Genomic DNA, 26473 nt, shown 5'->3' on the forward strand with positions numbered 1-26473 from the left:
TTCTTGACTAAAGGCAAAAAACAGACCTGCGCCTGGGCATTTATAACTTATAAATCAATTGACAAACTGTTAAATAAAATACATTCTATCTTCCTATCTTGAAAATTTACCTTCAAAAATGAGAAATTGAAAATTTTATGTAAAGCTATTGTTTTTATATTGCTTTATAAAACAATATTCATAATTATTTATTAAATTTAAAGGCAAAAAACTGTAAATAATGAATATCACATTTTAAATTAAGAATAATTTAAATAAAGCTGAAATTTAAATATATTTTAAAATGTTAGTCAATTTTACTAAATATCCTTATAATAGTGTTTGCAATTGTAGCATTCATCTTCCAACTAGTCGCTGCTGTAAACAAGTGGTATGCTTCTTGGTGTTAGGCCTAGATGTGCACATTTAAGGGAAAAACGAATCATTCAATATTGCAAAATATTCTTCAGCCAAGTGCAGCTGTTATGAATATTGCACCAATCCATGAATAACTCCAGAATCATGAATTGGAACACAAAGAAGAGCAAGAAAAAAGATGTTCAGTTCTACTGAGAAACGGCACGTTATTCTGCAAGAATCTATTACATCCATGCTATCTGAGTGGAAGGATTTGGCAAATTAATAAGTTTGTCTTAATTTTTTTTTTAACCTAGGTACATATGGGGCTTAAATGCTCTTCTGATTCCATAGCTGTGTTCATTTCAGTGGCAAACCTTCCTGGTTTTTAGACATAGTGGTTTTTTGTTTCTTGATCTAGGTAAAAAAATGAGAAGAAGCGTTTCCCTGGGGCCTGAATGGTGTTAGTCACACACATGGATGTTTAAGGTTGTGATTTGCTGGTTACCATAGTCAAGCACTAGATTCCAAGTGACAGAGGCACCCATGTGCTTTTCAAAACTTTTATCTAAGTGTATGTGATATGTGGAGCTCTCTAAAGCATGGAGCCCTGGGCATTGTCAAAAGAGCTTTATGAATTCCAAAGTCATTGGCTCTGTTTTGTAGAAACTTACCCATGTTGCCTAAAGAACTTTCACACCTAACCTGTGGAGGCAGGCAGAAGTGTAACACCGAGGCACCCAGGAAGAAAGCCTTGGGATGGCTTGTTCCCTGATGGTTTGGGTGAAGGAAGGGAGGTGACTGTAGGTATGGGTGGGAGCAGGGATGGGGGAAAAGAGCCATTTGGAGGTGCAACTCTCTTGTGAGAAGGTTTCCACATAAACAAACTTTGAAATAGAATTGCAATTGTTCACATGGATGTCTGTAGATTCCAAGTGTGTGGTATGTTTCATGGAGTATTTTTGTCATCAATATCTGTCGTGGATTCTTCAAATAGCCCGGTGCCTCTCTCAGAATCTATTAAGAAGCAGTTTCAGGAATGTAGAGCTCTCCAGAGCCCCATTTCAGCTGCTACAGTAAGGTAAGATAAAAGGAATGGAAACTAACTACTTCGAGGATAGGTTCAGCTTTTAAAGTATTTGTTACGTCTGGCTCCTTTTTTTTTTTTTTTTTGGCAAGGGTACAGAGGTTAAAGCTGTGAGAAAGAATAGCGGAGAGCTACATGATAATGAAAAACTGGGCTTTTATGGAACATTCTTTAATTTCTAAGGACATCAGACCACAATGTTATGCATATTTTTAATGAATTCTATTTTTTCAGCCTATTATTTATGCAACCAAATAACCAGATAGTTTACATTTAAAAATAACGATTCCAAAAAATTAAAAAGAAGGAGGTTGCTATGGAAATTATTCCACGTACATCTGATAGGTGAGTGTCTCAATTTGAAACATGAGGTGGTCTCAGGAGAAATACAAATTTACACTGCAATAATAATGTAAAAAGAAAATCCACTAAGCTAAATGAAAAGGATATTATTTGTGTTGAAGAAACTCCCTTATTTCTTTTTCTTTATTCAATAATAGGAATATAGTCCTTTATATTAACAGTATGGGCAGAAACTAAACTGAAAAGCTGAAAATTCCCTTTCTGTTGTTTGTGTTTCATCAGCTGATACGTAAACATCAAGTTTATGAGAAAATGAACTCAAGTCCCCTCTCAGAATAGGAATGGGCTGGTTCACTGATAAATATTCAGACACTGTAGTGATGGTATATGAGCCAGAATCAGGGTCTAAAACAAAATCACCATAATAAGCAAATACGTAATCTCTAAAGGGGTTTTCCAGACAAATTGGAATGCCATCTGCTATGTTTAAAGGATTGGGCATAATGAAAAAAACATTTTGAACACAAATGTTCCACAATACAAGCTGGGTTTATGCAGATGCTGGAATTCCCAAAGCACTGAGAAAGAAGGTGACTGGTTAGAAAAGGGAAATAATCCTGTTAGCAGGACAGGTGTGTTGTTTTGAGTCTTTGTTTAATAACTTTTCACTGAGGAGAAGCTGGTTTTTAGACCCATAATATGACATCTTTCTGTAGTCTCTATGTTCTAGAGACCTTGCTTTTCTTGGTAGGCTTTGCGCAGCTCTTGGAGTTCTTTCAAATGTGTTGGCTGGAGTTATCAGATTCAAGAGACTCTGACTTATAAGGCCTTAGCCTTTATTATTTAGCAAAAGCCATGGAATTAAGTACACAAAAACAAAATTCCAGCTTGACTACGACTGGACTGGAAAAACTTTTCAGGAGAAATTAAAATCTTAGCTGCGCCCAAGGAGAGGCCAATAATACCAGGACTATTTTTCATCGTAACTCAATGCACAGATTAGGATCACCATTTATTAGGATGACCTGCACTGACTCATGGCTTTGTGCCAAGCACTTTAGAGGAGGCAGATTGATTTTTTCTGGACAGTAAGTGTCATTTAGCTTGCTATTGTTGCTGTGCCCTTAATGACACCCTAAAGACTTGATTGAGTTAATGTTCCCCCCTTAGTATCAGGAAGGAACTTAAGGGTCCATGAAAATTTAGATTCTTGTTATTATAATTAGAGATAATGAGGACAAATGTACAGAGATAATTGGTGCACAGCAACTGCAAAAAGACGACAAGCATGGGCAAAACAATTTGGCAGGACCGCACATTCATACATGGGGAGCAGCTGATAAGCTCCGAATGCTTTAATTCCCAAATCTTTTCTGTTTCAGGTTTATATAGTGCCCATCAACTGGGCCCTCTTCTTTATGACTATCTGCTGAACACTGGCTGAGTTAAAATTGTTTTGTTATGAGCTATTCATATCACCTTAGGGAGGCTGGCTTATAGTATGAGCCTCAATTTTCCTATAAGCCAACTAAACATGAAAACATACCTTTAGAGCAACTTAGTTCCTAAGAGGAGGGTGTGAGACCATGATGCTCTGGCTGCTCCCTCTTCCCTAAGTGCAGAACTAGGAAGCCATCTTTTACTCCCACTGTCAGTACTATCCCTAGGCAGCAGCACTTGCCATAGAGACAGTGGTTGGGAGGGAGCTGGGGTGATAAGTGTGGGGGCTGGCCAGGGCTTGCTGCTAAAACAGGCAATGACTTGAACAGGCAGTTGCCTTGGGAGAAAAAAAGAGGGAGCTTTGAGAGCTAGTACCCCAAACAAAGACCTAGAGGTGACACGGTATCAATTGCCCACAAACCCTCCTATCATCACCAAGATGCAATAATGGAAACTGCTTCCTTCTCTAGCCACATGACATATCTTCTCTTGTCTTTTTATGATTTTCCTTTAACTGCAGGGCTACCCTTGCTGTTCACATTACTCTAATTTAACTTGAGCAAATTTGTGGAGGAAGGAGGAAGAAGAGAAAACACACGTGTGATATGCCTGGAGCCTGTATCTCCTTGCAATTGTACGTGACCACTGATACTGCTTTGCTTTAAGAATATGAACCAAGGGCATCCTCAGACACTGCTGGTGGGAATGCAAGCTAGTGCAGCTACTATGGAAAACAGTATGGAGCTTCCTCAAAAAACTAAAAATAGAAATATCATATGACCCAGCTATCCCACTACTGAGTATCTACCCAAACAAGTTGAAATCAACAATCTGAAGTGACATATGCTCCCCTAGGTTCATTGCAGCACTATTCACTATATCCAAGGCATGGAAGAAATCCATGTACCCATTGACTGATGATTGGATAAAGAAGACGTGGTATATATATACAATGGAATACTACTCAGCCATAAAAAAGACAAAATCATCCCATTTGCAACAACATGGATGTACATTGAGGGTATTATGTTAAGCAAAATGAGCCAGACTGAGAAAGACAAACACCATATGAATTCACTCATATGTGGAAGATAAACATGTGGACAAAGAAAACAGTTCACTTGTTACCAGGGCAAGGGGGGTGGGGGGTGCACACAGGGGTGAAGGGGAGCACTTATGTGGTGACAGACAAGAAATAATGTACAACTGAAATTGCTCAATGATGTAAACTATTATGAACTCAATAACAAAAAAAGAATATGATCCACAAGCATTTTAGCTTCTCAAATAGCTAGTGTAGAATGTCCCATTACAGTTTGTTTCCATTTCTTCCTTAAACATTTTCAGCTTCTACCATTCAGATGCAAACATCTAAATTTATGGCATTGAACAGTTTCAGCAACCAATATGTCTGTTTTATATTCCAACAAATGCAAGAGGTTGAAGCTGTTTTTTGATGAAAACCAAGAGGAGCAGTGTTTTTAATCTTCCTCACTCCTTCCCTCCCCAGATGACCTTGAAAAAACCTTCAGTTCCAGTTTTCTCATTTATCAGATGAGGATGGTTGTACTTGTAAGGATTACTTGAGATGATACGTGGGAAAGTGCTAAGTGCAATATGGAACATTGTTATAAAAATGTAAGGTCTGTCTGTTATTAGTGGTCAATATTATGCTCTGGTGTTAGAAAAACTAAGAACAAAGGAGCATCCAATAGCCATGTAAGGAGACCCCTCTCCAATGGAGAAATATAATTTCTATTCATTAAGATAGAAGTAGAATCTTAGAAAAGGCGTTTTTTTTTTTTTTTTTTTGTCTTTACGTGTTGTAAATCCATTTTATGCATAACGTTAAAAGGATCACTTCTAGATAATGAACAGTAGTGATTTAGGGCCCAGGGCCATATTGTTTAGTGGGTAAAGTAGAATCCAAACCTTAGGTTAAAATATGCCATGAGCAACACTGTGTTGTGTGTGTGTGTATGAGAAAGAGAGAGAGATTGTCGATAATCACTGCCACTTTCTTTAACTAACATATTTGTTTCTTGGTTTAAAGCATAAGGTATTTTTTCATGTCAGTTTGCAATATCACTTGGCCATATGAACTTCTTACTATCCTGAATGTGATAGCGCACATCCTTCATGGGCTTATGGGAAGCCCATTTCACTGCTTCCCAACGCATTCATACAGGAGACGTAACTAAAGTCTGAACTATTAGCGCTTGTCCTCTGGCTGAATAATGCTTTGCTTTTGTGGTGGTTGACTAGATAATGAGAAATTAATGAGTTCTGGATCTCCTCTGCATTGGTTTCACTTGGGGGATGACAAGATACCTCCTGACTTTGGACAGTTTAATCCAGCTCATAAAAATGGCATATTTATCTCTATCATGACGGCTAGGGAACAGGATTTTAACAATGTTATATCCACAAATCACTTAAGTCTAAGAATGTGGTCTCAATGGTAGTTCCGTTACAAGCATGGAGAAACAATGGGTACTCCTTCTTAGTAATTGGGACAGCTACCACCTTGACTGTGCAATTGCTTGAATTGTCATGTGGTCTACCGTAGGGAACTCTGGTATCTCTTCTCCGCAAAACTGTTCATGGAGTGGTTCCCAACTAGGGACGATGTACTGCTCCCACTCCAGGGGACACTTGGAAATGTTTGAAGATATTTTTGATTGTCGTGACTGGAGAGGTATTGTAGACTTCTGGTAGGTAGAGGCCAGGAATGCTGCTAAACATCCTACAATGCACAGGACCCCCCCCCCCCCCCACAAAGAATTGTCAGGTACAAGATATCAATAGTGCTGAGAGAAACCTCAGGAAACCCTGTCTTTGAGGATTTCAGGGTAAAGGGTTTCAGACAGTTACCTGGCAGGGGACAGGGAGAATGAACCATGAGCCTGAGTCAGATCCGCTCCACAATGGCTATGAAAAAGAGTCAGATTTGGTGGTGATAAAGTATGATTCAGAGCATCCTTTTATGAGAAAGACATAAGGCCCCCATTCTCCTCCTGGGACCACATTAATATTGCTCACCCCTCACTGCTGATTCTCTGAAATAAAGCATTTAGTGTTTACTCCCCCACTTGTTGGTAATCCTGCAGGGAGGAAAGAAATCCAGAGCAATTAATGACACGCCATATTCCCCTTATGTTCCTATTCACCTCCCGACCAAATATATGAGGGACTGTAGGCAGTACATATGTGGCCATTTGCATGGAAACTTTTAATGAAGAGGCTTTTGGGAGCTGCACAACGTCTGCACACAAAATACGCAGGCGGGGTGGCAAAGCAGCTGCAGGATAACTGATCGAGTTTCCAAATTCCAAGGATTATGTCAAGATTCATTCATATTAAGTCAACCTGGGATCCGCAACCTATTGTAAATGAAACTAATTCAATAAGGGCATCTGCTGTGTTCCTTTTCACATTGCCTTCAGCAGGCATTATCTTTTTATTTTGAGGGAGCTTTTTGTTTTTGTGCCCCGTGACAGCAACTCTTCCCTCCACGAAGCACTGAGCCTTTGCCAACTTTCCAACCACCTTCTGAATAAATCACCTGTGTTCCATCAGGCGGCAGAGAGGGCATTTTGAATTTCCTGTGGCAGATGGTTTGACACACCTAATTGAAGTAATATATCTTTCAGAGAGTCTTGATATTCTATAAGGAAATGTACAGCATGTCACATTGTGACAAATCTCTACTGGCTGAAATAGGAAATTTGGAGTAAATGTATTGAACTCAGCACAGACATGGCGTTCTTTCAAGGGGGGAAAAAACCCCTACCTCTAGACACTCCGCTTTATTAAGGCAGACATTTTTGCCAGCTACATCTAAGAAGGGCATCAAGGGCTCTGTTAGCCAATTTGGGAATAGTGTTATAATGAACTGAATAAAGAAGGCCACCTGTAAAAAATTAGGCATAATCCAGGAACAGAATGGCTTTTGAAAAACCCAAATAGAGGTCCATAATTTAGAAAACTGAACTCCGTTACTGGCTTTCAAGGTCCACCAAATGAGAATGCATTTTGTTATCACAGAATCTCACAGGGCATGATGGGAAAGAAACAACTGATTTGGAGTTCTAACATCTGAGAGGGCTTTCAGCTATGCTTGAAATGAATAGTAGAAAAGGCATTTCCATGAACAAAATTCAGCTTCCACTAAGTGAGAGCTTTTCTATATTTAGGTTTGGGTCTTCAGGTGAAAGAACTTTTGCAGTGGAGCAAATGGATGTAAAAAGACTGCTCCTTTAACAGAAGCTGGATCACGTCTTTCTTCCGCCTCAGTAGGTCCTTTTGGGGGTTGGCGGAGCAGTGAGAAAGCTATTGCTGGGAGAATTGCTATCGCAGTCCTGTGGCACGGCTGTGGCTCTGAGAACCCACTGGGAGAAAATGGTATAATAATGCATTATAAGGGAAGCAGAGAGAAGAGGTTTATGAGAGGAGTGACCTGGAACCTGCAGCCGCCTGGCACCCCACGACTCAGCACTGTCTAGACTGGGTTGATTGATGGCTCGGCCCCTCCATCCTGCCTGGGCCGCACAGCTTCACTGGCCTCGCTCTGCTCCAGACTTGCATAGAAAGACATAGTTTCAAGCCACTGCCCCAGGGGGATTGTTACAATTTCTTGGAGGCCTGGTCCTTGTTATTTATTATAGATGATTCTTAATTTGCAAGATAGTTCCACACCTGAGGGCTTGCCGAATGAACAAAGCTCCCATTTCCAGATCAATCTGTAAAGGTCTTATATATAGTGCTTTAAAAGAAATCCAGTTGCTGGTTGCTATTGTATCTTATTTCTCTTTTAATTCAAATCTCTGCTCAAATGTCACCATCCCAGGGAGGTCTTCTCAGATTATTCTATCCAAAACACCAGGCTCTATTCCTCTCCATCCCTTACCCTGGTCTAGTTTCATCTATGATACTGTTACTACCTCACATCATTTTGTGTATCTATTCGCATATTTTCTGCTCCCCTTCCCTGGACATCTCCCTTTCCTCTTCTCACCTCCCATCGTAGGACCAGGAAGCCATGAGCCAGATAGTCCTCTCTTGTTCACCATTATGTCTTCAGTATCTATACCAGTGCCTGGCAGATAGTAGGTGAATAAGTAAATCCTTTGGATCATTCCCAGGTTGACTGTGACTTTCTGATTCACCTAGACCCTACCTGAGGAATGGGTATATGCCTCCCATGTACTTGACATCGCCATGTGTGTTACACGAGTCAAGAGAGGTGGATATAGCAGTGTGGTGTCTAAGACCCTCAAATGATCTTTTTATGGAGGGGAGTTTGTTTTCCTGATCTCTCCTCTTCTACATCTTGACCCTGACATGATGGGGTTCTTTCTCTCCTCCTTAAGCCTCTGCTTTTTCTGACCTTAATACATCATCTTTACTCAAGTCTTATGTATCCCTGACTTTGATTTCCAGAGATCTGTTCTGCTTTGCCCAAGATTACTGTCAGATTCCTGATTTCATCACCACCCTCCACTGGATCTGTTCTTACTTGGTCACCAGGACATTCCTGTTGCCAAATCTACTTGATCCTTGTCTAGTTTATTTGCCATCTCAGCAGCATTGATGCAATGCAAACCTCTTTCCTTTTGAAATATTTTCCTCTCTTGGTTTCTGTGACCCTGTTTGTCCCTTATCTTTCTTCTTCCTTAATGGCCACACCTCCCCAGTCTCATTTACAGGCTTCTCCTCCTCTCCCCAACCATTGCGAGGTGGAACCCCTGATCCAGTGCTTCTCGAATTTTTAATGTGCATACACTCACGCAGGGAATTGATAAAATGAGGACGCTGATTTAATATGCTTGGGTTGAAGCCTGTGATTCTGCATTTCTAATGAGCTCCCAGGTGAAGATTATGCTGTTAATCCAAGGCCATCTATACCCAGTGGTCAGGGACCTTTTGGAAGGCAAAGTGTAATGCGTCACTCTCCTACTTAGAACTCATTAGTGCTTCCCACTACACATTGGATTAAATCAGGTTACTTATCATAGTCCTTCAGTTCCTGCATAAAGACTCCTATCTACCTCTCTAACTCCATCTCATGCCTTTTTTCTGGCGTCCTATACTTCAGCCACACTGCCGTCTTCTAATTCCATAAATACTCCAAACGTCATGGTTAGGAGTGTGAGCATGAGAGTCAGACCTCCAGGTTGCTGATCCCGGCTCCCCTACTCACTCTCTCTACAACTGTGGGTGAAGAACTTAACATTTCTGCCTCTGTTTCTTTTTCTGTAAAATTGGAATAATAGTATCACCTACCTTATAGGAAAATGATGAGGCCAAAAAGAGAGAATACATGTAAACACTTAGAGCATGTGGAGACCATCTAGTAAATGTAAGCCATCATTAATTCTTCCTCGTTTGTCTTCTTCTGTGTCATAATGTTTGCCTTTTGGCCTTTAGGAGATGCTATCCCTTCTGCCAAGAAAGCATTTCCCTTGCTCTTTGTATTGCAGGCTCCTTCTCCCCTTTCAGACATTCAACTTAATGTTACCTTCTTAAAGAGATATTTTATGACTACCTCTCTAAATTAGATACCCTGCCCCTACCTTCTCTATGACTACACATTGTTTGTTTCCTTTGTACCTATTGTCTGTTTATTATCTATTTTACCCATTAGACTGTACACTCCATGAGGGTAGGGCCATATCTTTCTTGTACATCACCAAAGCTCAACAGAATGCCTTAATAAATATTTGTTCAATGAACAAATGAATGAATGGGTGTTCCTGACCTCCAGATGCTGGTGTGACCTGAATTCCTAAAATTTAGAGAATCTAGAATAAAGACACTGGAAATTAACCTAATGTCCTAATGTCCTTTTAACCTAACTCTCCTATTTTATTGAAACAGAAGGTCATAATAGTTTCCCAAGCTTGATGACTGAGTTAACATTTCCAACTGTGGCTTGTGCCCTGATGCTGATTAGCTCCAGTACGTTAGTTTAGCAGGAAGTATGCAAGATTACTCTCTCTGTTTCCAGATTCTTCAATTAGCCCTTTCCCCCCCTCAGATATGAGATACGTTGGTCTATTCCATATAGATTTACCTGGAGGAAAGAGAATTGGTGCATGTTTGGGTTCTTTTGAAAGGAGCCAGGAAATAAGCTTGATGGAAATGCAGTTGAGAAGGGAGATGAAAGGAATACTTGGTGCATTTTGGTCACTGGTCAATTTTCTATGACTTTAAGTAATTTTGAGATAAGTGAACAATGGTGGAAGTCTTACTTTCAATATTAATATTGGCATGCTCCTGTTAGTATAATTATTTAGAGTGATGAGAATACAGGGCTTAAGAATGCACTCAAGGTTTGGTATCTTGTCTTCTCCTTTGTCCTAGCCTGAAGAGTGATTTACCACGATTTCTTTCTTCCAAATCCTCCTCCCCATTCTCTTCTATGCATAACTACTAAATTAATTTTCCAAGGACTCTTCTTTGTATATGTCACCTTCTTGTTCAACAATAATCAGTAGACCCCTTCTGCTTATATAATGTATTCCTGAGTCTTTGGCTTGGAGTTCAAGGCCTTTCATCTTACAGTCCTATCCATCTCTCTCATCCTGAGTCATGCTCCATTTGTGATCTCTTCTCTGCCAGAAATTTGCTTCACTCAGCTCTCCAAATTGGTCATGCTCTTTCCTGCCTCCACTATTTGCTCAAACTGTTCCTCCTGCATGAAAGGTCCTCTTTTTTTTCATTTCATGGTGGGTAAGCCTACCTTCTGCTAGGCCTGGTTCAATGGAGGCCTTCAGTCAGGTCTTCTAGGGGGGTCCCAGGTCAGGGATCCCCCCAACCCTCTAGTGGTGGGCAGTCCACAGAGGCTATATGGTATGGTATCCTCAGAGCCCCTTCTGAATGTTAAACTTATAAAGATCACATGAGATGTGATATTAGCTTTCAGCAGACATTACCACAAGGGACAGGATAGCAGCAGATCTGGAAGGAAAAAGGTTTAAGATAAGGCTAAAACTGCTTAATCTAAGGTACTGAAGGGGAGGTCTGCATGGAGCAAATTCAAGAAAAAGTTAAAATTAGCAGCAAGTATATCTTGCTCAGCCCAGGAAGAGAGAACATGCATGTGAAGAACACAAGGAAACAGCACGCTCTTAAAGGGGTGGTCCATGCTGCAGAGATCTCGCCTGAGACTAGCTAACTCCTTTCCCTTATGACTAACTCATTTTTCTTTGATCTCACCTCACTAAGTACTCATCTGGTTATAAATTCAGTCTCCTCTCCTCTCCCACCTCCTCAGGTATCTTGAATCCTAGCAGGAGGCTGCCTCACCTGGTCCAATTGGATTTTGTCACAGGAAAGATTATGCCTTAGGAAATACTTTGATATACTGATTTATACATCAATCTCTTGTAAATATGGTTACTGGGAGTCAGTGCCCACATTCTCAGCAGCACTGGCCATCATAACTAAACTGAGCTGCTGAATGTGCAAACATGAGACCCACACCCTGGAGCAGGCTGGCCCCACTAGGTCCTGCCCCTGTGAATGCCTGGCATCTAGAAGGCCTCCTTCTCAGGCTTTTCACCTCTGTCTTCAGCAGCACTCCTCAGTAACACTCACTGGCCTTTCGTAAATGCGATCTTTTCATGTAACTCCCTAGGGTCCTCTAAGAGACTGAAATGTCTTATGGGATAGGCCTATATGTCCTAATCCTAGTGCCTGGCACAGTACCTTGACTGAACACAGTCCATGTGACATGTAATAACTATTAAATAGTTACTTAATATTATAATTTAATGTTATAAATATTATATAGTTATTACTGCCTTTCCTCTGCTAGCATAGAACATCCATGTTGCCTGTTTTGCTCACTGCTGTGTGTGTCTCCCATGCTAATAAGGAGCGCCTGGCACATATTTGCTGCTCAGCAGTATTGGATGAATGAATCGTCTGAGAAGCCATGATGTGCTATTCCTCTTAGGATATATTTATTTTAAAGCTCGCCAGAAAGTCAGTTACTTTCACCCCCTCAGGCCCCACCTCCTGATACCTTTCTGCCTGCCTTGTCAAGATTTCAAAAATACTTTCTCTGGTTCCTGGGTAAATAAAGCTGTTGTCAATTCTCCTAGAGTGCACATATGTGTCATCCACTGTTTTACATACTTTGTATATATTCACTGTTTTAATCTTTACAATGGCTCTGTGAGGGCAACACCATGATTATCCTCGTGTTGCAGATGAGGAAACTGAGGCACAGGGAGTAAAGTGATAGCGTTGGATGTGAACTCAGACAATCTGGCGTCAGAGTTCCTGTTCCTAATCGCTAGACCAACGGCCTTTGTGGTGGTTAGAACACCTACCTCTCACGTGGAAACTCCTCACATCATGAAATTATGGTGCATGTGAAAAGGGAGGCTTGGCTAAGACATGTAGGCAGGAAGCCTGCCCTGCACATTGTTGACAAATCATATTAATAATCAGCAAGATTTACTTGTTTGCAACATTGTGATTATACAAATTGATTAGCAATAGTTGGGATTAGATCAGACAAAGAGTTCCAGCCCTGCCCTGGAATGGCAGATAACCTAAAGGATAAAACTACTGAAGGTGAGACCAACTGGGCTTGGAGAATGACAGAGAACTCTCACCCCTCTGCTCCAGCAAGTGGTTGTCTCAGTCATTCTGCGTGATGGAATGAAAACTGACCTCTAACAACCAGGGATCTTTATGTCCTCAAAATGCTTTTCCCATGGCCCTCTCTTTCCAGACCAGGGGTGCCCTCCAGTTGCAATCGATGGGGTTCAGTTTCCTCTGATATCCTCAGAAGTTGCTACAAGCCCCTCAAAGGCTGAAGCCCCTGCTGGCTTTGTGTGACCTCAGGGAGCCACCTGAACATGTGTTAAGAGGATATATTTTGGAGTCAGACACTCCGTAGTAGTTTTAATTAACCTGGTTAATTGACCTCCCAGAACCTCTGTTCCCTCATCTACAAACTATGCACCTCATAGGCTGGTCATCAGTCAACCCAGCCCATTGCCCAGCATGTGGTAAGCACTCTATGTGTCATATATGTACGTGTATGCTCTTTTCTCTGAAACAAGGCATCGGTTCTGGGAAGGACAAAGAACTCGCACTACCGTCAGATCATTAGGCTCCAGCCCCAGGGACTTAGCCTTAGCACTTGTTTTCTCACCTATACAATAACACCCACCCTGCAATTACTGAGCAATCACCCTGGGTCAGATGATCTCCGCTCTATATCATGCAGCCCCAGCAGGAAACAGATGGCAAGCTCAATTAGAATAAATCACAGAGCGTCTAATAAAAGAACATGCACAAAGGTGAGGACAGGGTGTCGAGAATCCACGAGGAATAGGTGATACCCCTGGGCCAGTAAGAGTGGGGTCATTACCGCCCCAGTGATGGCGTGACAGGAGCTGTTATCCATACCTGTAGGAGTCAGTTCTGAGCAGAGGCTGCCTTGATGGAGCCTGACCTTAGCTAGAGAGGAAGTGGCCAGCCTGTAAGGTGACCTCGAAGGGGGCGGCTAGGGGAATACACTCCATGACCTCATTCTCCTCTCCCTATGACCTTGTGCTAGGTCTCCGCAGTGGTCAAACCCAACCTGAAGCCAGAGGTCAAGAGAGCCCCTTGCTGTAGTCCTTACAGGTCAAGTAGAGAAGGTGGGAGAATATGCAGAAGGGTAACTGGAGCCCTTTGCATGGGTTACTTATTTAATACTTACAACATCCTTGTAAAGTAATTATTATTCCAGTTTTTCAGAGGAGGAGACTGATTTGTGAGCTGTGAAACAATTATATATATGTTTATGCGTGTATATTTCTATATAAACACACACATTGCATATTTATATATTTTTACTCTTGTTTTTGTTTCAAAATACATTTATTGTAGAAAATTTGGAAAAACAGACCCCTCCCTGCATAAAGTATTGATCAAATAACCTTATTATCAAAAATCACCTCTATCACCATATTTGTATATCTATTCATGGTCTTTTATATGATACATTTTTATTTTATTGTATGTCAATTTATGTCATTTCATTTTATGTGTAAAAGCATGTGTGCAGATTTCTATGTGTTATGCACTATTCTACATGCTTTATAAATATTAACTCAGTAATTCCCATAACAATCTTATGAGGTGGGCACTATTATTACGCCCATGATATAAATGACAGAGGTTAAGTAATTTGTCCAGAGTCACATATCTAGGATGGAGTTCAGGTTCAGATTCAGGCAATCTGGGTTGAGTCCCATTGTCAACCATTCTGTCGCACTGACTCATGTATACATAGATTGCAAAATCGGAATCATATTGTACATTCCTGTTCTCTACCTTTCCTTTTGTATCTAAATGTATGTCTGCAGCATGCATTCATTTAGCAGTTCTTTTTCTTGACTTTTCTAATCCCGAATGAATATTTCAGCAAGGAATAGAACATGTCAGTAACAGGCAGCTAAAAAATCAGGTAGAAAAAATGTGCTCCCCTAACATACACACACACTGAAAAAAACCAAAGGAAAAAAGCTCATATTTCTAGGCAAATATTGAATCATTTGACATATAGAGTTACCCTCCTATGGATCACTTAAATAAGGTCAATGCATTTAACTGGCTCTGTGTGTTTGATTCATTGCATAAGAGCAGAAAAATTAATTGGCAGTCAGTTAACCACTACGGGCATTTGATATGTACAAGAGCCTTTGGGGACTAAGGGATATGTAGGACAAGTCCACAGAACTCTCTTGCTGATGGTCTAGTTGTGGAGGCAAGATATCTGTGTAGGGAAGAATGCTATGGACTGAATATTTACGTCCCCCCAAATTCATATGTTGAGTCCTTAACGTCCAGTGTGATGGTATTTCGGGATAGGACCTTTGAGAGGTAATTCGGGTTGGATGAGGTCATGAAGATGGGGCCCTCAAGGTGGGATTAGTGCCTGTATAAGAAGAGACACCAGAGATCTTTCTTGCTCTCTGTCTATCTCCCCCGCACCCTCAAAGAAGAGGTCAAGCGAGCACACAGCGAGATGGTGACTGCATACAAGCCAGAGGAAGAAACCTCCAAATGAAACCTACCTTGCCGGCACCTTGATCTTCAACTTCCCAGCCTCCAGAACTGTCACAAATAAATTTCTGTTGTGAAAGCCACCCAGTCTATGGATTGTCGTCACAGCCTGAACAGACAAACAAGGAAGATAATTTTTAAAAGTAGTTTAAGGCAGTAAGTGCTTAGCACTAAGTGAAGGATATAAGAAGTATTTCAGAGGAGGGAGGGGTCTGAGCAGCTGCGCTAGTCAGATAGGGCTCCCAGGACTTGGGGGGATTGGGAGGAGGAAGAGGCTGCAGACCCACAGGCAGAGGACTTAATGACCATGCAGATTCGAAACGGGCTTACTCACGATTCACGCGATGGGTCTGAGCAAACAGCTCCTCTCCGCGATGGGCATTCGCCCTGCTCTCTGACTGGTATGGTCTTCTCCCCTCATCACCTGGTGAATGTAACTCCTGCTCAGCCTCAGGACTCAGCTTAAAAGTCTCATCCTCAAGAAGCCTTTGCTGGCTCCAAGACTTGGTTGTGGTCCCCAGTTATAGAATTCCTTGACTTTTCCTTCCGGGCACTTTCCACACTGATATGTAAATTAGTAATCTGTATAAGTTTTTGTTAATGCTTGTCTGCCCCACTGGACTACAAGCCTCTAAGTGCCCGGTTTAGGTTGTATTGTTTCTCATTATGGTCCCGAATCCTGGCACAGTCTTGGTAGGCATCAGGTGCTCAATAAACATTTGCTGGTTGACTAAATGGATGAATGGCTGTTATCCCCCGACAAGAGAGCCCTTCCTTGCTATGCAGTGACATGTTTTAAAGACAGTCTTTTTTTAGGTTTGAGGTAAGCACCACATGTATTATCAGAAGAAATATGTTGTGGTCGCTGAGACCTTGTTTTAAAAATAAGCTGGTTGACTCTGATCTGTGACAGCCTTCTTTAGAGCTTCACATTGTTTCTAATTTATGGAAATATGAGAGAATGGAAGTGCACGGTCAGGTGACAAAATAGACTGGTTGGAATAGATGGCCATACAATAGCTAAAAGAGAGCTGGGGTGTGGTTCAGATATCACATCAGACTTTTGCATCATGTCAACTTAGGATGAGAAGAAGATTTTGTTTTTTTGAGGAAGATTAGCCCTGAGCTAACACCTGTGCCCATCTTCCTCCATTTGATATGTGGGATGCCCACCACAGCATGGCTTGATGAGCGGTGCATGGGTCTGAGCCCAGGATCTGAACTGGCAAATCCCTGGCTGCCAAAGTGGGGTGGGCAAACTGAACTGCTACACCGCCGTACAGGACGGTGTAGCAGGGACATTGCTTCCTTTTATGTTGGGTTCTCTGTGAGAGTCCTTTAACTATACTCAGATGTTCCCATTTCCAGTTTCCTGTGGTATCAGATGTTTGGGGTAAAAGGCAAGATCTGTTTTTTAGAGACATCTGCTTAACAGAGAGTTCAGAAAACCCCGCTCTAATGGCTTTGAAATTAGCTGCTTCTGACCTATTTCAGGGCAAGTTTCCATTATCCTGGGGTGACCCTGGTGGTGACAATCCTACTCAGACACTCATGGCTCCAGTTCCTTTCCCTCTCCTGCCTCCACAGAGCATATGGCCATTTATGGTCATTCCATCCAGGTCACAAAGACGAGAAAGCTTGGGGTGGTCAAAGCCTCATTCTCTTTTGGATATTTGTGGAAGTGCAAGGCCGGTGACATTAACAAGCCTTCAGCAACCAAGGCCCTTCGTGTAGGAGCTAAAAAGGGCCAAACTGATATTCTCAATGGTCAAATGATCAAAAACAAATTTCAGTATGTTGACTGGCTAACAATGTTTGAGACCTTTTCTAATACAGAAACCCTTCCAGTGTCTTCCTCACACTCATTATTACAAGCTGGTTGATGAACTATGTTTTTACAAAAAATATGCCATGAACAAATATGACTGAAAGCCATCTCATATGTCTAAATCCTGGAATACGTCCCTTTTCCATTGGTTACTTAGTATATAGTCACATGCCACATAATGACGTTTCGGTCAATGATGTACCACATATATGACGGTGGTCCCATAAGATTAGTACCTATAGCCTAGACATGTAGTAGGCTATACCGTCTAGGTTTGTATAAGTGCACTCTATGATGTTTGCACAATGATAAAATTGCCTAATGATGCATTTATCAAAAAGTATCCTTGTTATTAAGCGACACATGACTGTATTTGAAATGCAGCTGAGAAATAGCCAGGAAGTAATATTTTAAAGTCTTTAAGCAACCAAATGATTTTCCCAAGACCTATATAGTAAATTCATATACTTTATTTATATAGTTCCTCTGATCTTCACTTTGTGCCTGTATATTCTTGCTGTATACAAAATTTTAACAAGCTTAGGAATATGGTTTCCCAGCACATAATATATTAAAAACAATATATCAGAAAGGGAAAACTCATTAGAATGAGCAAGAAGTCACAACTGATGGCCATATTGTGATGGAAGATGCAGAGAAATGAGGAAAGGCAGATTCAAGAACTACAAATAAACAAACATTACAGCAGCCTGGGGCCATTTTGTACAGGCAAGTGGCCCTCTCCCCACAGATTGGAAAACATTTCTGTATTACAACCCTGCAGGTTAAGAGGATGCTTATAGTGTTGACCCTGAATTGTCAAGCAAAATAAAAAGGCAAAATCATGACAGGTAACTTCTGTTTAAGAGTCAGAGAAGCACTCAATGTATTTTAGAAATATTTTCAAATGAAGTAGTTCAAATAAAATACGTTCAAAGGCTCTAATGGATAAGCTGTGGTTACCTGGAAAATTCATTTAAGTGAAACATCATATTTTATGATAATGTCAAAAAAGTAAGGTACGTTATGTGGTGAGAGCTGAAGAGTTCAGATAATATAATCTTGATTTCATAGACATACTGAAATATTCATGAGATAATATTTCCTCAAATAAAATTTAATAATAGTATGTTGTGTCCTATATGTTCCTAAGATGCCTAGAGTTGCAGTTAGAAATAGGGAGACAAAAATTAGGGCTCTATCCTATATACAAAATGTTTGTACCTGACTAGTTACCTCCAGTTGGAAAGCTGTGTGGAAGACAAATTCTCCAACCTGTGCAAACTTTAGACAGTCTGATCAACAATAGATTGAAATAATTCAGTTAGCAAATGTTTTCAGTAGAGTAGAAGAATTGCATTTAAACAACCAAAACCAGGGGAAGAAAACCTTAGCATCCTCTAAAGCTTGGCTCACCATATCTCGCTATTGTATTTGGCAGACAGAAGGGTACTCAAATGATGCATGCATTGGTTTAGATTCACCTGGTTTCTCTGGAGAAGACACCAAGTATGTTTTATCCTTCCTTCTTAATAGACTTGTCTTTGCCTTCTTGGGAACTAAGGAGATAAGTGCTTTGAAATTACCCAGAGAGAAGCAGATTAATGGTTTTGTTTTTCAAATATCTCAGTAAAAGATTTGAAAATTATTATTTGTAAGGTTGTAAGTAGATACTTAATGAAGCACTGCAAATTGAATATCCCCTCCAGACACACTGAATTAGCACCGTGGACCAGAGACCCACAAAATAAAGCTATTCTAAGCTAAAGCAGAAATCCTCAGGGTTCCTCATTTACCTCTGCTTCCCAAATTTCACTCCTGGGATGAGCCATGTTGAACACATTCTTTTGAGCTTGCTCTCTATCTCGCAGTTCCTGATGGAGCGTATGAGGTGCTGGTGGGGCTCAGGCACTGTCTCGTCTATCATCAATTTGGGGAGCTTGGCACAGGCTATTCAGAGGCCCAGGGTCCCAGTCATTACACATCTTTTTCATGAATGCTCTATCTGTCCAGTGTGATAAGTATCTATAGTGATGTGCAAAATGAGAGTTAGCAATGACAGCTTGGGTTCCTCTAAGAATCATTGTGAATGCTGTGATGAAATTTTGCTTATGGAAAAAGGTTCTTCCCATTCAGAGATGTCCCACCCTACTCTCTCTGTCCCGGTCAGCATTTCCTTCATATCTCTGTACCACAAATTCAGTAAGTGCTCCTTAATTTTAAGGTCCAAGCCTCTACTGTTAATAATGGCTTCCCTTTACATCAATTCTTTCCCTAACTCTGTCTTCATTGATGACAGTCTATTTCTTTTTCCATATCTGGTTCACCTGCTTTGGGAGGGAGTGGGCTCTTAGAATCCAGTCCCAGTATGACTCTGTGTAATTTGAGAGACCATCTTCTCCCCACTCCAAGTCAATGATGGTATTGTCCTGGTAGTGAACTTTAGTTATTGTGTACTCCCTCAGACTGTGCCCAGCTCGTTTCTACTCATGACTAATGGGGGATTATAGCTCCAAATGGTGAATGGAAATAATTACTGAGTAATTTTTAAAGACTTATGTATAGCGTTTAAAGCACTTTCATATGTTTGATTTATTATGAACTTCAAAACAGTCTTGTGTAGAAGGTAATACAGGGATTAATTTTATCATCCTTATTTTACAGGTGAAAAAACTGAAGGAGAGTGACTTATTCTAAGTCACACCCTTAGGATCTGGCAGAAAGAAAAATGAACTGAGGCTTTCTGGATCCTTCCTACTTTCTACCTCTGGCTGCTGCCTCTCTTGGCCACTCTAGAGCATCGTGTGATGCTGTGGTATGACAACAACAAATCAATGTTGTCTCTTTTTTTTTTTAAAGAAGTGGTTCTTTTTATTTATTTATTTATTTTTTTCCTTTTTCTCCCCAAAGCCCCCCGGTACATAGTTGTATATTCTTAGTTGTGGATCCTTCTAGTTGTGGCATGTGGGACACTGCCTCAGCGTGGTTTGATGAGCAGTGCCATGTCCGTGCCCAGGATTCGAACCAACGAAACACTAGGCCGCCTGCAGCGGAGCACTCGAACTTAACCACTCGGCCACGGGGCCAGCCCCTCAATGTTGTCTCTTGGATGTGAAGGTGATGGTATGGCTCCCATGAAAGGCGGGTGTGAATCCATTCATCTCATCGTCCCTCACGTGACAATGGTGGACATTTCCAAGCTGTTTGGGATTCATGAGTAATGAAGCCTTGAAATGAAGTAAAACAAACTGGTCCTTCTGGCAATGAAGTCTTTTTTTCGTCTTATGATCTACTTTAGAGATCATTTTTTAAAATTGAGTTCATAATAGCTTACATCATTGTGAAATTTCAGTTGTACATTATTTCTTATCTGTCACCACATAAGTGCTCCCCTTCACCCTTGAGCCCATTCCCCACCTCCCTTCCCCTGGTAACCAGTAAACTGTTTTCTTTGTCCACATGTTTGTTTATGTTTGACATATGAGTGAATTCATACGGTGTTTGTATTTCTCAGTCTGGCTTATTTCACTTAACATAATACCCTGCAGGTCCATCCATGTTGTTGCAAATGGGAGGATTTTGTCCTTTTTTATGGCTGAGTAGTATTCCATTGTATACGTATACCACACCTTCTTTGTCCAATCATCAGTCGATGGGCACTTGGATTTTTTCCATGTCTTAGCTACTGGGCATAGTGCTGCAATGAACATAGGGGTACCTATGTTACTTTGGATTGTTGATTTTGAGTTGTTTGGCTAGATAGCAGTGGTGAGATAGCTGGGTCATATGGTAGTTCTATTTTTAGTTTTTTGAAGACTCTCCATACTGTTTTCCATAGTGGCTGCACCAGTTTGCATTCCTACCAGCGGTGTATGAGGGTTCCCTTTTTCCCACATCCTTTCCAACATTTGTTATTTTTAGTCTTAGTGATTATCACCATTTTAACAGGTGTAAGGTGGTATCTTGGTGTAGTTTTTTTTTTTTTTAAGGTTGGCACCTGAGCTAACAACTGTCACCAATCTTCTTTTTTTTTCCTGCTTTTTCTCCTCAAATCCCTCTAGTACATAGTTGTATGTTTTAGTTGTGGGTCCTTCTAGTTGTGGCATGTGAGATGCCACCTCAGCGTGGCCTAATGAGTGGTGCCATGTCTGCACCCAGGATCTGAACCAGTGAAACCCTGGGCCGCCGCAGCAGAGCGCGGGAACTTAACCGCTCGGCCATGGGGCCGGCCCCCTTAGTGTAGTTTTGATTTGCATTTCCCTGATGATTAGTGATGTTGAACATCTTTTCATGTGTTTACTGGCCATCTGTATACGTTGTTTGGAAAAATGTCTATTCAAATCCTCTGCCCGTTTTTTGATCAGGCTGTTTTTTTGTTGTTGTTGTTCACTTGTGTCAGTTCCTTATATATTATGGAGAGTAACACCTTGTCGGATATGATTTGCAAATATTTTCTCCCAATTGGTGTGTTGTCTTTTTGTTTTGATCCTAGTTTCTTTTGGCAATGAAGTCTTTGACCTGATTAGTATCAGGCTCTGTCTAATCAAGAGGACATTCATGTGTAATGAATAGAGTAGAATAGGGTAGAAAAAACAGAAAATGTCCACAAATGTGTGATACAACAAATTAAAAATACGATATGTACCTTTCCTTATTTTAAATCTGATGAAATGAACGGGTTTATTTTTACAGCTTTCCTCTAGAGCGGAAATTCTGGAATGAAACTGGCAAAAGCAAGGTGCAGATGACTGTGTGTTGCCAGGACTCCTACCTCCCCCGCTCACCCACACATTACAAGCACATTCCAAAGGAGTCTTAACTTCCACACTCCTGGGGTCCTGCTAGCTCAACTATAGGGGCCAGCTGGCCTTTTTCATGGTGCCCTGTGGGAATACCCTTTGATATTGGTGGGGATCCTAGGGCTGAATGAGAGAATAGAATGAGAAGCCGGCTCCAAGGGAATATTTGATCTCAGAGTTGGGTCACGGTGAGAGCAGACGCCGCCTGTGAGGACAGTTTCATGCCAACTGAGGCGATGAGTCTCTGCCAGGCTGACTGCAGTCGGACGCAGGCATTTACCTTAGCTAAACCTCGAATGACTGCCTGTGTATGAGCAATGAGCATACTCGCTGAGCCTGGAGTTCCAGACAATCATAATGCCGGGTCTGCTTTCTGAAGCCGGAGTCTTGTTCAGGTTCTGTATTCAGGCTTCCTGCTGAAAGCATTACAGAGAACAAGTGTACTATGTGACAGATCCCAGAACTGATTCAGTGGCTAAAACCATAGCGTTGCTTCAACCCCACCCCATCGTTATCCCCACCACTACTTCTCCCTTAGATTCTGAGATACTGGCCTTTTCTCTGCCTACTTTAACTGGTAGGAGAAAAGGAAGAAATAAAGATAGAGAGATGAAGAGATGAAGAGTCAAACAAGGCAGGAGCAGAAGGAGGGATCGAAAACGAGGCAGGTTTCTGAGTGGCTTGTATACCTGGGGCAAAAACAAATATTAAAAACAAGGTTCATGCAAAACAAAAGACTCTTTTCTTTCCTTTGTACCCTTAACTTCAGACAATGGAGTTTCCTTCAGTGCAGGCTTCACCCTCACCTGCAAACATACACTCAAGATTGATCTGGCTCCCTCTAGTCCTTGTAACAGTATTGCTGAGGACAATCTGATTCCCAGGAGTGCTTGATGAAAAAGCAAAGTGCTCATCTACAGTGAGCTTCAAGGCCTGCCTTCCCTTCCTCCTGTGCTAATATATGAGCATGACAGTTTATACAGAGCCGCTCTCCCCCGAGGGACCATTGTGCATATGGAGCTGGCCTCCATCTGATGTCCACAGGATATACAGAGCCAGCCTCTCTTTGAGTTTCTTTACTAGGGAACAATAATGGTACAGAATAAGGAAAAAAGGAAGGAATGAGCTAAATGAAATGAACCTCTCCATCTCTATTTGGTCCATTTGTTCAGAAGCAAGATGATTGAAATATGAGAGAAGTAAATAGACATTGTATTTGCCATAAAAAATCAGGACAACCATAACACTGGGACCATTTCTGCTATGAAACAAGTGCTCAGAGTCCTATAAATATGACATATGGTTCAATGATTGGCGCTAAGAAACCCCATCTAAAAAGACACTGGAGGAAAACAACAAATTAAGGTCCATTTCAACTTGATTTTATAAAAAATCATGTGGTCCTCCAAAAAAGAGAACTTCAGAAATATTTTTGGCTCTCCTGGGCTGGCAGGATTAGAGTTTTGCCTAAATCAAATGTCATTAGCGACAGTCAAATTGTGTCATTTAGAACTACTACCAGGAGATAATGAAGACCATCTCCAATATGGTCTGCAAGATATTTTGGAAACATTTGCTTCTGCAGCAATGCATGCTGCTCTGTATGATCCACATGAGTTGTTTCCATTTTCAAAACGTAGTACTCTGCTGGGACAGAACTGAAGGAATAAATTATTTTTTCTAGTTAATGCCTCAGGTCAGACACCTTCCTGAATAAAGTATTGTTGCTGGCAGGATTGCCTAAAAGCATAATGCGTGACTCATAAGCACATATGGCACTGATATTTAAAACAAGGGCTGGGTGTGGAGTTCCATTTTTACCTATTGTTCCATTTGCACTAATGAGGGCTTCACAATGAAGACCAATTCAGCCTGGGTGGTTCTAGCCACGCCTAAGGGAGGAAGGAAACATCTCTTAACAGGAATTCACATCACTGGGTTACTTTTATGAAAATAGAAAAGATAAACAGTGTTATAACTTTTTTCAAACACAGAAAAATAGAAAAGTTAGCTTAATAGCTTTTCTATCAGCTTACTTTTGCTTACTGACAACTTTTTTTTTACCGTACTGTTAGAACTAGGAGGGCTTGTGCGAAAGGCATGATGGGACATGAGCAAGGCCTAGGTTCAGAGAGGACCTCTGGGTGTCATCTATGCCCAGAATCCATACGGATTCATCAGTTCCACTGGAGCTGGAGTAGGGATGTCCCATCTAAGGGGAGGGCACAGTAGTGTGGAAATCTCCCAGGCTACGCTTGAACACTCAGGGGCCAAGTGGACATCAGCATGTCTCTGGAGATGAGCTCATGCTAGGGGAAGACACTGGTTCTCTGGAGAAGCCCATTAACAAGATCCATGGGAGGCTTCAGAGCCTCCATGAGCAGTCAGCGTCCTTCCCAAGGTTTCACTCCCACAGCTGTTGCCTTCTCTCTCTGTGCTTTTATTCTGCAACTGTCCCATCCCACAGGATCAGGACAGGATCAAATCTGAGCCAAAGAAGTTTGTTCAATCTAAGGTGACATAGGGCCAGGATAAAGATGCGGCAAATGAGGTGAGTCATGCAAGTGCAGGGTCAGATTTGTCTCTATTTAGAACTTTATATTTTGTTTATCATGGATTTTGAGGGAATGCTTTTCCAAAAATACTGCATAAAAATATTATTTATCTTGATTCCTGAATTGTATTGAACACCCTTACATTTTATGCCTAAAGTGAGTACCTCACTTACGTCACCTTAGTTCCGTGTTTTGACCTTTGCTTTGTCTTCAGACATGATTTAAACAGCAACAGCCTAGATTACTATCTCTCCAGTGGGTGTTCATCGAATTTAGGGAACAGCATTTTCAGGCGGTGTGGAACAGATACTTTCTGCCCCAGTGCCTGGTTAAGATGGTAAGAAACCAGCATATTTCTGTGGCTTTGGTTTCTTTTAAGCATTGGCCATCTCCTCAAGGGCATGTTTACTCATGAAATTTTGTTACAATCAGTTGAATTTCTTCAAGAGTAGAAATCAAGTCCGCTCATGTTTCGATCAAGCACTGAAAAAAAGAAGAATCCATTGCTGTCGAATTGAAATGAATCCAGCCATTTTTATCATTCCCCATTTGCTTGGCAATGAAACAGGCTTTTTGAAACATAAATGTGATAAATGGTTCAAAATTAAATTGAGTTATTAAACGAGTTTGCACCTAATAAAAGGAAAACATGGCAGCAAGGAACACTTTTCTATAGAGAAATGGGAAATCTACCCCAGAGGGAGGAAGACAGCTCAGAGTTGCTACTTGCCATGCAGCCTGTGTTCAGTCCCTATTGTGGTCAATAGCCATAAGGTCTTCCAAGGACTGGTCTGGGTCTGGGACAAGTGTGAACACAGTGAAGACTTTCCATTTTTTGTAGTAACCATCTACCTTTTCCCTTTTACATTTTCCCTATCCCTTTAGCACCCTGTCCTGGTGACCCTAGATACCCCAGTCGGCATCCTGTGCTCCAGATGCTTCCTTTTGCTTCTTAGCTTTCCCTCCATCGGTCAGGATTGCCTTTGGCTGTAGATAATAGAATCTCAGCTACATTGGCTGATCAAATATGGGTCCAGAGATGAATAGTTCATGGCTGGTGAGGATTATTTTAATCTGGGCCTAATGTTGCCCTGAGAACAATCATATTACTAAAAAAGAGGAGAAAAATGACTATTGCTTATACAAATAGTAGTATCTGCCCCACACTCCAATAAATCTGACTGTACAGTGCTCTGTTCTTAAAACAATTAATTTAGTCCCTAATAGGCATCAGAAAATCTTTTCTATATTGGTTTAAAATATATCATCTCATTTATTCCTTACAGCATTCTTGTGGTAGTTACTATTTTTGTTTCACAGCTGAAGAATCAGAAGCCTAGTGAAGATAAATGGTTTGTTTCAAGTTACACAGTGCATGATAGAGCAAGAATTCAAAGACCCCATCTTTGGCTTTAAGTCTAATACTCTTTCTATTATATTATTGTGATGAGTAGGATCTGTGCCATGGCATTAGTGGTCTTTAGTGTAGCAGTGGAATTTTGTCTCCTTTTAGTGGTCAATACTTTATATCACAGGAATGATTCTAATCATGAGAATTTAGGAATTGGATAGCTTTTGAACAGGCAGGATATAGGCCTCAGCTGATGCTGGAGGCCTTGGAAATAACACTAAAATGGATTTTATGAGGGATGCTGACAAACATATATATATTTTTGGTGGATCTATATAAACAGGACCAAGTGAGGTATTTAAAAGCATTGCTTATTTAATTCTTGGTTAAACCTGTAGCTTCTGAACGGTTATGAGGCCAACCATTAGCAGAAAGAAATTACTTTTAAGATTAGCTAATCACAAACTCACAACTTGGAGGGCATTATGCTAAGTGAAATAAGCAAGAGAAAGACAAACATTGCATGGTATCGCTTGTATGTGGAATCTAAAAGAAGTTGAGGTCACAGAAACAGAGAGTAGAATGGTGGCTGCCAGGGTTTAGTGGGTGGGGAAATAGGGAGAGGTTGGTAAAAAGGTGCAAACTTTCAGCTATAAGATAAATAAGGTCTGAAGATCTAATGAATAACATGGTGACTAT

The 26473-nt window shown here is 41.0% G+C and overlaps 1 long non-coding RNA gene across 1 annotated transcript; it reads left to right on the plus strand.

The window, feature by feature from the left end:
• The first annotated feature begins 1282 nt into the window (after positions 1–1282).
• Positions 1283–20333, plus strand: LOC139077935 (uncharacterized). The gene is made up of 3 exons (XR_011530612.1): positions 1283–1417; positions 19734–19884; positions 19980–20333. It is a non-coding gene; the product is annotated as an uncharacterized lncRNA (long non-coding RNA).
• The last annotated feature ends 6140 nt before the right edge of the window (positions 20334–26473 follow it).

The sequence above is a fragment of the Equus przewalskii genome, chromosome 20 (genome assembly GCF_037783145.1).
Source record: "Equus przewalskii isolate Varuska chromosome 20, EquPr2, whole genome shotgun sequence".
In the NCBI taxonomy this organism is placed as follows: domain Eukaryota; kingdom Metazoa; phylum Chordata; class Mammalia; order Perissodactyla; family Equidae; genus Equus; species Equus przewalskii.